We start from the raw sequence: 11,966 nt of genomic DNA on the forward strand, positions 1-11,966 counted from the left end.
GTCGCTTGGTTGCGAATTGCTCACAGCGGTAAAACCTGCGCTCAGAAAAAAAGAAATTTGCTCAGCGCTGAAAAAAATTAGAGGGAACATTGGCTACGTGTAAAGCAAAGATTATAGAACGCTATGCTCCGCTCTAGAATCTTTGTTGTAAATATTTGGTTACCTAGTAACCGAGGCTTAAACGAAGTTTTCTACCAAATATAGCGCTTTATGGTCTTTGATGGGTAGGCCTACGTTGAGAGTCGCAAACATAAGCGAACGATTTGAAACGTGTTTCAGTTTGCCTTCATTTTTGCCATGAATGTCTACGAACTATGGCAAATGGATTGGTAGTTCTCCACAAACTTTAGGCCTACATAAAACATGCAGGGGCTAGACAGCGGTTACTGTTGACATGGAATGTTAAATTCCTTCAAATTTGCAGAGGAAAGGAGTTTCCGATGCCAATGCATTCACTGAAACACCATCAGAAACATATTTGAAAAAGAGTAATTCGTATGATATAAAACATCAGCGGGAATTAGAAACAAGTAGAACAATTTCACAAGCTGTGGCTATATGAACATTGCTCAGCTGAATACATCTCGCAGTGCGACGCATGCGGCCCGGGTTCACATCCCACCACATGCAATAATTTTAGAGGTGCATTTCTCACAGCTTAACCGATTTAAAGACAGAACGTAAGGCTTGTTAACTGTTAGTTACATAGTTCTCGCTTTAGATTGGGGGGGCTGCAGAATTTACTACAAGCAGGTAAGAAGTGGCTTGTTAACTGTTAGTTACATAGTTCTCGCTTTGGATTGGGGGGCTGCAGAATTTACTACAAGTAGGAAAGAAATGTCTTTTTTCATCATTAACAAGCTGCTTGTTAACACTTACAAGCTGCACGTTAACTGTTAACAAATATGCTTGTAAGTAACTTTAAATGCTGCTTATTAACACTTACAAGCTGTATGTTAACAGTTAGTTATTGTTATTAAAGGATAACAACAGTTAACTAACTGTTATAACTAATTGTTAACTGCTTGCTATGCACTGTTAATATTTATTAAGCACATGTTATTCTAAAGCGTTACCAAAAAGTCTTATGATAACACCTGAGATATTCATTCATTCCCCCATTGAGAAGAACTACTGAACGACCATGACATACCGGATGTGCCGCCATTTTCTTTGTACACGGGGTGAATGGTTGTGTCACAACTTTGAGATATCGATGGCTTTGGTTGACATTACTTGTTGAATATCTTCGTATGGATATTCTGAGGGATGTTGATTTGTATATGAATGAGAGAAGCTGCAACTTATGTGTTGTGGCATTGGTAGTTAGCTAGCTTGCTAACTCTGGCAGAAATCTCCGGTGTTCTTGCATAGTTTGGTGTTGCAGCCACAGGGTTGCAGCAACAGCGCCTAGCTAGCCTACAGGAAAGCTGCTGCCCATGAATTCATTTCATTTGGACTATTTGATATTTTGAACGCTTAACAGGTAGATATTCTGTCTTCTCATTTTGTAGACGAAAACGAAGAGAGATTTTATCTTAGTTTTTATATCATGCAAAACATTTTAGTCTCGTCTTTTTTCGTCAACAGTAATGCATGATAATATAGTCTTAGTCAGTGTTTCAGGACATTGGTTCTGCCTCGTCATCGTCTCGTCTTAGTCTCGGAAAAAAAGGTCGTTGAGGAACATATTTAGTCTCGTCTGACGAAATTAACACTAGAGCAACCCTTCGCTTAACACTAGAAGCGCCGCGCCGTTCTGACCCACTTATACCTAGAAGCGCCGCGCCCCGGTCATTTGACCGCTTTGACGACCTACTAGAAGCGCCGTGCTGTTGTGAACTACTTAAAGCGCGGCGAGGCGGTCAAAAGACCGCTGAGTCCTTAGACTGGGAGGCTGTTACTTACACAAAATGATCGCTAGATGGCGCTTCGTGCACGAATCAAATCGTTTGGTCATAAATTCAGTTTGCACTAGTATCATTCGTATCAGACCGTGTTGTTGATAGTCTGTGGTTGTTTCATTATGACATACAGCACGTTCGAGTTATCTGTTCATTTAGTTGTGTTGATTTGTGTTGTTTGAGGTAAACACTCTGGAAGAGTTCTTGAACAAACTTTAAGCAAACTTAAAGGCTAGTTCCAATTCACTCCCCAAATTCACTTCTATTCATTTAATAGGTAGCCTATCTGTTTGCGCCGCCGAAAATGAACAGTCTGCCGACAATGAACAGTCTGGTTTCAATTACACAGTAGCCAGGATTTCAGGCCGCATTTTACAGGCTACCGTGGCTACTTTCTAAAACATTTTTTATTCATTTAGGGAGAAGCATCTTATAGGGTCTAGCTACATCGGAGGGAGGGAGATAGAGAGCTATGCTGAGCAGAAAGATATTCTCCGTTTTGTGAATGTGTATGATATGTTTGCGATGTCTGCTGAAAAAAGGCTATGGGCCTATTGTTTCTACAATTTAAGCTAACGTCTACGTGAATTCGAGATCCAGCATTGAGATACACATTTTAACAGAACTGTAGAGGAGAACTGTAGCCCACTGGTCAGAGCTTCGGCCTCACATCCAAAGGATTGCTGGTTCGATTCCCGACTTGTTCATGACGGAAATCCTTTGAAGCAATGCATCAATAAATATAGGCTATGTTCTGTTTTTTCTATTCACACAACTACACGCACGCTGGCGAATTCGAACATTCTGAAATGCGCATATGCAATGAAACATGATTGCGCATTCTTCCACGAGTTGCCTAAATAGCCATGCCTACAGCCTAGCATATGCACAGAGAGAGGCGGTGGGGGTGGGGAGGCAGTTAATTGTCCTCGATGCGCGGTGATGTCTGTAGTAGCCTAGCCTAGACGAGTGTATGGGGGAGGGGGAATGATCGGTTTCAAATAGGCTATGTTGCAATGGATAGTGTGTTATGTATAGACCCCGAAGCCATTTGCTTTGAGAATAACGGCTGGCTGATGAAGTAGGCTAGTTGGCTGGCTAGCTGGCCCAGCCAAAACCTAAATGAGGCTGCAGCCGCCAACGTTTTCATGACTGATCATGGCTTTAGTTGCCACTTCATGTCTACAGATGTCTATATTGAACTAGATCTCAACACACAATGTTATTGTATTGTTTTGGACAACGTTCTGCACGTTTCACTCCAATGTAGACTGCATGCGTTGTGAACAGGAAAGGAAACGGTGGAAGTCGCATCACGGACTTCTGTTTTGTTCTGTAATACCTCTATAATATCCTCTAGCCGCTATAGTATTTCTATAGCAATCTTGTAGTAGGCCTACTTCTGTAGTATGTCCCAATTTACTATAGTATTCCTATAAGATTCCTATAAGATTCCTACAATATTTAGTCCCAAAATACTATAAGATTCCTATAGTACTTTTTCGTAAGGGGTAGCCTAATAACCTATCGCGTTCAATGTTGTAAATCCGTCTGTTCCAGAATATTGGTTCATATCATCAATCTTTGGTTTTGGCGTTTGTGCAACCTGGCCCTGAAGATTTAACAAAACTCTGACTAGCCCTACAATTAGGAAAGTATGTAAGGCGAGATCAAGATTAGACTACGTTGCTTGCTTCTTTCCCCCATGTCAACTCACTGCGAGTTCTGTATATCGTAGCAACGAGCACAATACTGATGTGGTGTGTCCAGTGGGAAAATCTCATGTAGGTGTGGGGATCTACACAGGCAGGCACACAGCATAGTCACATGATCTTTTGGAAAGTCACATGACCATAGACCACAGGAAGTGATAAATGTTTGCTGGCTGCATGTCAGACTCTCTTTGTGTTGGCGCAGACACAGTTGTGTGAGTTGGGCTCCCCTTCCCATGCAGGTATGGTTGGTCCTGGTAGGACATATTTAATCACTGCCACTTGTGTTTTAATATTTATTTATTTCATTTTTATCAGGGTGATCTCTAGAAGCGTGTCTACTCTTCATCGAGGACACAGGCCTCTGCATGGAATTTTAACTGTTATGTTCACTTCATTGTGACCTGAGCTGCTGGGCTGCACTGGTAAAGGCCTCAATATGCACATCTTTCCACATGCATTGAATGTGTTATATCTGCATTGGGACATGTTTTAATGACTTTCTCTGTCCGTAGAAACGGAACATTCACCTTGTCTCCTCATGTGTGTGAATGCTGTGGGACAGTTTGAGCATACTGAAAAGTAGGCCTATATTTTCTAGTTATGTTTGAGTTGGCTACACTATCCTGTTTAACAATGCTGTCAACTAACATGCTTGGTTTCTCTTTAAAAGGGACCAGGCCAGCCACTGTTTTTGAGTAATTAATACGCATTTCTTTGTTTTTTTGTTTGTTTGGTTAGCTGTGATTTTGCCTCGAGGCCTACCACCGGTGCCTCCATTCATAGTAGCCTATTTCATTGTTTCATTGTTTCAACTAGTCTGGTGCTATTGATGCTGGTGGGTTTCCTCCTTAACGCTGTCTTCTCTGTAGGCTATCCCTGTACAAGGCCGGATCCTTACTGATGCTTTGCCCCTGGTCGGGGGACCACACTGGAGGGACACTGTAGTGGTGTGTACGTATACTGTAGCTACAACACGGTGTGATATTTTGTAGTGGTATTTAAAAAGATCTTAAGTGTGTAGTGCTTGCTGTGTTGCATGCTTCGTTGGTGTTGGGTTGCTGTCTCCTGTTTTCTGTCTCACCAGGGGCCTCCTGAGCAGGGGTTCTGCATCGGCCGATCCGATCTTCCTAGGCTGAGGAATCCACCAGTATTTTGTGTAGCAGTATTTTAAGACCTGTCCATAACTTTTCGATACCTGTGTGCTAAATTATTATAAATTTGAAATACTTTTGTATATCTGCCTCTTGTCAACTGTCCCTGTGCGGGGGGAAATTAGCCACACTACATTTAAGTAAAGAGTAAAGATACATGGGTCCTCCTGCCCATCATCAGGAGGTGGCGTAGTCAGACTTTAAAGAAGGTGCCATGCTTGGCAGTTACCACATTTTTGGCGTAGCCTGCAGGATGTAAATGAGGCATTGATATTTTGTTTTGCTTGTATTGTTTTGTTTGTGTATTCTTTGATTATTAAAATAGAAACAGTGGCTGGCTCTGGACAACAGAAGACTACAATCGGATGACCAAGACAAGCCATGATGGGAACCAAAGGCCAGTGACTACAACAGTACTTCCAATTGAAGTGTTACTATTTTTCATATCTTTGCTGTTCCATGTGATCTTCTGTGGTAGTAAGGCTGTTAAATTGGTAAAATGAGTGAGGTGGAGGAACATGTGCCTGAGGAACTTTTCACTCTTCGAGAGGAAGTGCAGAGGTTACGAGTGGCTAATGAACAACTTAAGAGGGGAAGAGGTGCCAGCGCAGGTACCTCTAGCGGGACAGCCCCCGGTGGCCATTTGGACTCACCAAATTTTCCTGATCCACAATTTAGACCTGAACATTTTGTTTATATTCAGAGAGAGAGGAAGTGCCCCCACTTCTCCGGCTCAAGATCTAAATCTGATATATCGATTTATGATTGGATAGAAAAAAATTGAGTCATGTGCGAGAGATAGGAATATGAGTGCTAGAGAGAAGGCCCTCTTCCTTTATGATCATTTGGAAGGAGAAGCAAAAGCTGAAATCAGATTCCGCTCCTTGGCTGAGCGAGAGAATCCGGACACAATTTTAAAAATGTTAAAAGAGGTTTATGGTTCCTCCTCCTCCTTTGTCAGTCTGCAAAGACTATTCTTTGACAGAAAACAGAAAGATGGGGAGTCTTTAAAAGAATTTTCTCACTCTCTGTGGGCCTTAATTGAAGAAATTGAGCGTGCTTACCCTAATAGATTGATAGACCCAGATATATTGGTCAGAGATCAGTTCATGGAGCATGTACGTGATGTTTCCTTAAGACGAGAGTTAAAAAGCATTGTTCGACACAATTCAGCTGTTGGTTTTATTGCACTGCGGCATGAAGCAATTAGATGGATGGAGGAAGGTGAGCGGCCCTCCGGACAAACTCGAGCTGGACTTCACCACTGTGGGGTGGATTTGAATGTTGAAGGGGCTTGTCATGCAGTGGGGGTGGGAAAAGGGTTGGAAGCTTCTGCTTTGCAAGAACAACTTAACCAACAACAGTCACAGATTAATAAAATCCTACAAAGTCTGTCTAAGATAGAATCTATGATAAACCAGCCTACTTCTCGTCCTCATAACCCCAATTACCAGTTTACCCCTGAAGGTCAGCCCATCTGTCTCCGATGTCGTAAGCCTGGCCATGTCCTCCGTCAGTGTCGGCAGGAACCCAGGCAGCGAACGAACAGTCTACCCAATGTCCAGCCCGTGGAAAATCATGCAGTCACAGGACAGTCAGGTATGCATCATATTGATCCTAGCACTGTGATAAACAATCCTAGTCCCTCTAATCAGGTCTTGCCCCCATCAAAGGAGTCAATGTCACTTGTAGGTAAATGTCCTGTAGTGGAGGTAAGGATGGGGGCTGTCAAAGTGAAGTGTTTACTGGACACTGGTTCTATGGTGACAACAATCACAGAGTCTCTTTTTAAGAAAGTCTTTCAACATTGGGGTGCACCTAGGCTCAAGTCATGTGGGTGGTTGGCTTTAAAAGCTGCGAATGGCTTAGAGATCCCTTATGTTGGATACTTAGAGTTGGATATCGAGGTATTGGGTAGAACCCTTCCGGGACGGGGTGTTTTGGTAGTAAAGGATGCCCCTTGTCCATTACAATCACATTCCATTCCTGGGCTGTTAGGAATGAATGTCATTGCTCAGTGTTATAAGGAGTTATTTGCACAACAGGGTGAAGATTTATTTGCTTCTCTATGTGCTGTTCAGGCAGAGGCCTGTTGGGAGCCAGCTCTTCGTTACTGTCGCCGCCAAGATGTGTGCCATTTAACTCATGAGGGTCGGGTGCGGGTACTAGAAAGGGGTGGGGAATTCATACCAGCTGGCTCACTTAAGTTTATTAAGGTCACCTGCCCAAAAGTCCCATATACGCCCCCTGTTACAATGCTGTTGGAACCGGGAGGCTCAGATCTTGCCCCAGGTTTGCTGCTATCCCCTTCTTTACTCAGTGTTACCAATGGTGTGACGTATGTTCCTGTAGTTAATGTAGGTGCCACTGGTGCTACAATCCACTCAAAGCAGGTGTTGGGGATGTTGCACTCAGTGGTTGACATCCAGGCAGAGCAGCTGAGTTTGGAGGGGGAGAATGGGGAGGTTGCACTAGTTAATACACATACTGCTGGGGGGGCACCTGCCTCCATCTCAGAAGTCCTTGCAGCTTTACACTGGTCAGAACTTTCATCTGAAGAGGAGAGCCAAGTAAAACAGCTGTTAGAGAAGTATAGTGAGGTTTTTGCTAAATATGATGGAGATCTGGGCTGCACTGATGAGATTGAACATGAGATACCTCTTTTAGATGATGCCCCGGTCCGACAAAGATATCGGCGAATACCCCCAACACAGTGGCAGGCTGTCAAAGACCACATCAAACAGCTTCTGGATAGCAAAGTGATCAGGGAGAGTAGCAGCCCTTACGCATCACCCATTGTCCTAGTGCAGAAGAAAACTGGAGAACTACGGATGTGTGTTGATTACCGCCAACTGAATGCCAAGACAAGAAAGGATGCCTACCCATTACCTCGTATTGAGGAGTCATTGGACGCCTTGTCAGGTGCTCAGTGGTTTTCAACTTTGGACTTGGCTAGTGGCTATAATCAAGTTGCTGTTGCTGAGAAAGATAAGCCAAAAACTGCATTTTGTACACCCTTTGGTCTTTTTGAATTTGAAAGGATGCCTTTTGGGTTATGTAATGCCCCTGGAACTTTCCAGCGGCTCATGGAGCGAATATTTGGTGATCAGAGCTTTCACTCAGTTCTTTTATATCTTGATGATGTCATAGTTTTTTCTTCTTCTGTCGCCCAACACTTGCAGAGACTGGAGATGGTGCTCAGCCGACTCCAACAGAAAGGGCTTAAGGCAAAGCTGAGTAAGTGCCATTTTTTCAGGAGGGAGGTGCAGTACTTAGGACATCGTGTGTCCAAAGAGGGTGTGGCCACTGACCCAGAAAAAATAGCTGCTGTGAGCAACTGGAGGAGGCCCTGTGATGTGACTGAGGTCCGATCATTTCTTGGATTTTGCAGTTATTACCGTCGTTTCGTCAAAGGGTTTGCCCAGTTAGCGGCTCCACTCCACCAACTAGTGGCAGACGTCATTAAAACCGCAAAGACGACTAGGACCAGGCCAGCTGCAGTACTACCCAGTATGTGGACTGAACAATGTGAGAGAAGTTTCACTGAGTTGAAGAGGATGTTCACAAGTGCTCCCATCTTAGCATTTGCCGATTTCACCAAACCCTTTGTCTTGGAGGTAGACGCCAGTCACCAAGGGCTAGGCGCAGTTCTGTCTCAGGAGAAGGAGGGGAAATTGAGACCAGTGTCATACGCTAGTCGCTCGTTACGTGGTTCAGAGCGTAACATGGACAATTATAGCTCCATGAAGCTAGAGTTCTTAGCATTAAAATGGGCAGTTTCAGAAAAATTCAGAGAGTATTTGCTTGGTAGTAAATGTGCAGTTTACACTGACAATAACCCTTTGAGTCATTTTCAGACCCTGAAGCTGGGCGCTACCGAACAAAGATGGGCTGCCCAGTTGGCAGCCTTCGACTTTACCGTGCACTACCGACCAGGTAAAAATAATGCTAATGCCGACTCTCTCTCTCGCCAATACAGCACTCAGGCAGAAACCACCAATCTTGAGACCGACCAGCTGAGGGTTGAACCCTTCCCACCGCTCATTCTTGACCGAACTGAGGGAGCCATGTCCCACCAAATTGGAGTCCTTCCAAGCCGATCCAGTGCTGAACTGGCAACGCTGCAAGGGGCGGATCCTGTTTTTAAAGACTTTCTGTATTTTTGGAGACTAGGAAGGCCTCCTAGTAAGGAGCAACGGGCCAACATCACCAAGGACGTACAAAACCTCCTCCGGCAGTGGGATCGTATCGTGGAGAAGGACGGCCTGCTGTACCGGAAGGCAACTGCCCCTCATGGAGAGCCATACAACCAGCTGCTCCTGCCCCATTGTCTTCACCAGGAACTTCTCCGGGGTCTCCATGATCAGCATGGACATCAAGGAGTGCGACGGACAACTGACCTGGTAAGGCAACGGTGTTACTGGCCAGGGATGGGTGCGGAAATTGAGAAATACTGTCAGAACTGCCAACGTTGTGTGCTGTCTAAAGCTGTCCAGCCCAGAGTGAAGACTTACCAAGGGGTTATGCTAGCTAGTCAGCCATTAGAAGTACTTGCTATAGACTTTACCCTGCTTGAGTCCGCAACAGATGGCAGGGAGAATGTCTTGGTAATGACGGATGTTTTCTCAAAGTACACACAGGCAATCCCGACCAAAGACCAAAGTGCAAGTACAGTGGCAAAAGTACTAGTCGACTGCTGGTTCCACCGCTTCGGAGTGCCTAAGCGGATACATTCCGATCAAGGGAGAAACTTCGAGAGTACACTCATCGCACAGTTGTGTCAGCTATATGGGATTGAGAAATCTAGAACAACCGCATACCATCCCCAAGGGAATGGGCAATGCGAGAGGTTTAACAGGACCCTCCATGACCTCCTCCGATCACTCACTACAGAAAAGAAAAGGACCTGGCCAAAGTACATCTCCCAGTTGGTGTGGGCATACAACACCTCTACCCACCGCTCAACTGGTCATTCACCTTACTCGTTGATGTTTGGCGTGCCACCCCGACTCCCCATGGACTTCCTCTTAGGGGCTAATGACACCGAAGAAACAAGCTCCCGGGATGAATGGGTTCTACAGCATCAGGAACGGCTCCAGGTAACCCGTGAGCTAGCCCGCAAGAACATGGAGGATGCAGCAGATTATCGGCAGCGACACCACAACCAACAGGTGTGTGACAAAGGTTTTGCAGAGGGCCAGTTGGTCTATTTAAAGGATCACCGCTGCCAAGGTCGTCGCAAGATCCAGGATGTCTGGGCACCAGTGTTGTACAAAGTTGTCCGGGTACCGACTGACCCTGGTGCGCCATACACCGTAACATTGGCTGATGGGACTGGTAATGTCCGACACGTCCCTAGAACAGAGATTAGAGCATCTCAACTGGAGACCATACCATCAGTACCAAAGGTTCCTCAGCCATCTACAAACTCTACTTGCCCAGGAAATAATTCCACTTGCAGCGAGGATGTCCTTTCCTGGATAGAAGCACAAACACCTACACCAACAGCTGTGGTCACTTCGAATTCGCCACCAACGGCCCCTGATGCGGGGTCAGAAGCACCTGTAGGGGAGGATGAGGATTGGGACGAGGACGATGGTGTTGATGACGATGGTGACCATATGTGCCAAGATGGTGATGATGATGATGATGATGATGATGACTATGATGAGGGGAACCCCCAACTTCAAGGCAGGTCGCCAGGTCTCCGACACACCAGGCGGGCAACAGCTGGAAAACACAAGAATCCTCACAATCTGCCCATGTCCACAGTCACCAGTGGAAATGTAGGGGTGGTAAGGGCTGCTGCATTCCTTGGGGTTTAGGTTTGATCGTCGGGGGCGACGACACCTTTTGGGAGGAGTGAGTGTGGGGATCTACACAGGCAGGCACACAGCATAGTCACATGATCTTTTGGAAAGTCACATGACCATAGACCACAGGAAGTGATAAATGTTTGCTGGCTGCATGTCAGACTCTCTTTGTGTTGGCGCAGACACAGTTGTGTGAGTTGGGCTCCCCTTCCCATGCAGGTATGGTTGGTCCTGGTAGGACATATTTAATCACTGCCACTTGTGTTTTAATATTTATTTATTTCATTTTTATCAGGGTGATCTCTAGAAGCGTGTCTACTCTTCATCGAGGACACAGGCCTCTGCATGGAATTTTAACTGTTATGTTCACTTCATTGTGACCTGAGCTGCTGGGCTGCACTGGTAAAGGCCTCAATATGCACATCTTTCCACATGCATTGAATGTGTTATATCTGCATTGGGACATGTTTTAATGACTTTCTCTGTCCGTAGAAACGGAACATTCACCTTGTCTCCTCATGTGTGTGAATGCTGTGGGACAGTTTGAGCATACTGAAAAGTAGGCCTATATTTTCTAGTTATGTTTGAGTTGGCTACACTATCCTGTTTAACAATGCTGTCAACTAACATGCTTGGTTTCTCTTTAAAAGGGACCAGGCCAGCCACTGTTTTTGAGTAATTAATACGCATTTCTTTGTTTTTTTGTTTGTTTGGTTAGCTGTGATTTTGCCTCGAGGCCTACCACCGGTGCCTCCATTCATAGTAGCCTATTTCATTGTTTCATTGTTTCAACTAGTCTGGTGCTATTGATGCTGGTGGGTTTCCTCCTTAACGCTGTCTTCTCTGTAGGCTATCCCTGTACAAGGCCGGATCCTTACTGATGCTTTGCCCCTGGTCGGGGGACCACACTGGAGGGACACTGTAGTGGTGTGTACGTATACTGTAGCTACAACACGGTGTGATATTTTGTAGTGGTATTTAAAAAGATCTTAAGTGTGTAGTGCTTGCTGTGTTGCATGCTTCGTTGGTGTTGGGTTGCTGTCTCCTGTTTTCTGTCTCACCAGGGGCCTCCTGAGCAGGGGTTCTGCATCGGCCGATCCGATCTTCCTAGGCTGAGGAATCCACCAGTATTTTGTGTAGCAGTATTTTAAGACCTGTCCATAACTTTTCGATACCTGTGTGCTAAATTATTATAAATTTGAAATACTTTTGTATATCTGCCTCTTGTCAACTGTCCCTGTGCGGGGGGAAATTAGCCACACTACATTTAAGTAAAGAGTAAAGATACATGGGTCCTCCTGCCCATCATCAGGAGGTGGCGTAGTCAGACTTTAAAGAAGGTGCCATGCTTGGCAGTTACCACATAGGCTAGCCTAATTTCTA

General features: G+C 45.1%; 2 long non-coding RNA genes across 4 annotated transcripts; both read left to right on the plus strand.

Moving 5' to 3' along the window:
- The first annotated feature begins 3,794 nt into the window (after positions 1–3,794).
- Positions 3,795–4,815, plus strand: LOC134096023 (uncharacterized). 2 transcript variants are annotated; one of them, XR_009940675.1, is made up of 4 exons: positions 3,795–3,858; positions 3,935–4,041; positions 4,132–4,198; positions 4,489–4,815. It is a non-coding gene; the product is annotated as an uncharacterized LOC134096023 (long non-coding RNA). The 2 variants fall into 2 exon arrangements; XR_009940676.1 differs by having other exon boundaries at positions 4,132–4,815.
- Positions 4,816–10,738: 5,923 nt separating this feature from the next.
- Positions 10,739–11,759, plus strand: LOC134095985 (uncharacterized). Of its 2 annotated transcripts, XR_009940667.1 has the most exons (4): positions 10,739–10,802; positions 10,879–10,985; positions 11,076–11,142; positions 11,433–11,759. It is a non-coding gene; the product is annotated as an uncharacterized LOC134095985 (long non-coding RNA). The 2 variants fall into 2 exon arrangements; XR_009940668.1 differs by having other exon boundaries at positions 11,076–11,759.
- Positions 11,760–11,966: the final 207 nt, after the last annotated feature.

This window comes from Sardina pilchardus, chromosome 11 (genome assembly GCF_963854185.1).
Source record: "Sardina pilchardus chromosome 11, fSarPil1.1, whole genome shotgun sequence".
Taxonomy (NCBI): Eukaryota; Metazoa; Chordata; class Actinopteri; order Clupeiformes; family Clupeidae; genus Sardina; species Sardina pilchardus.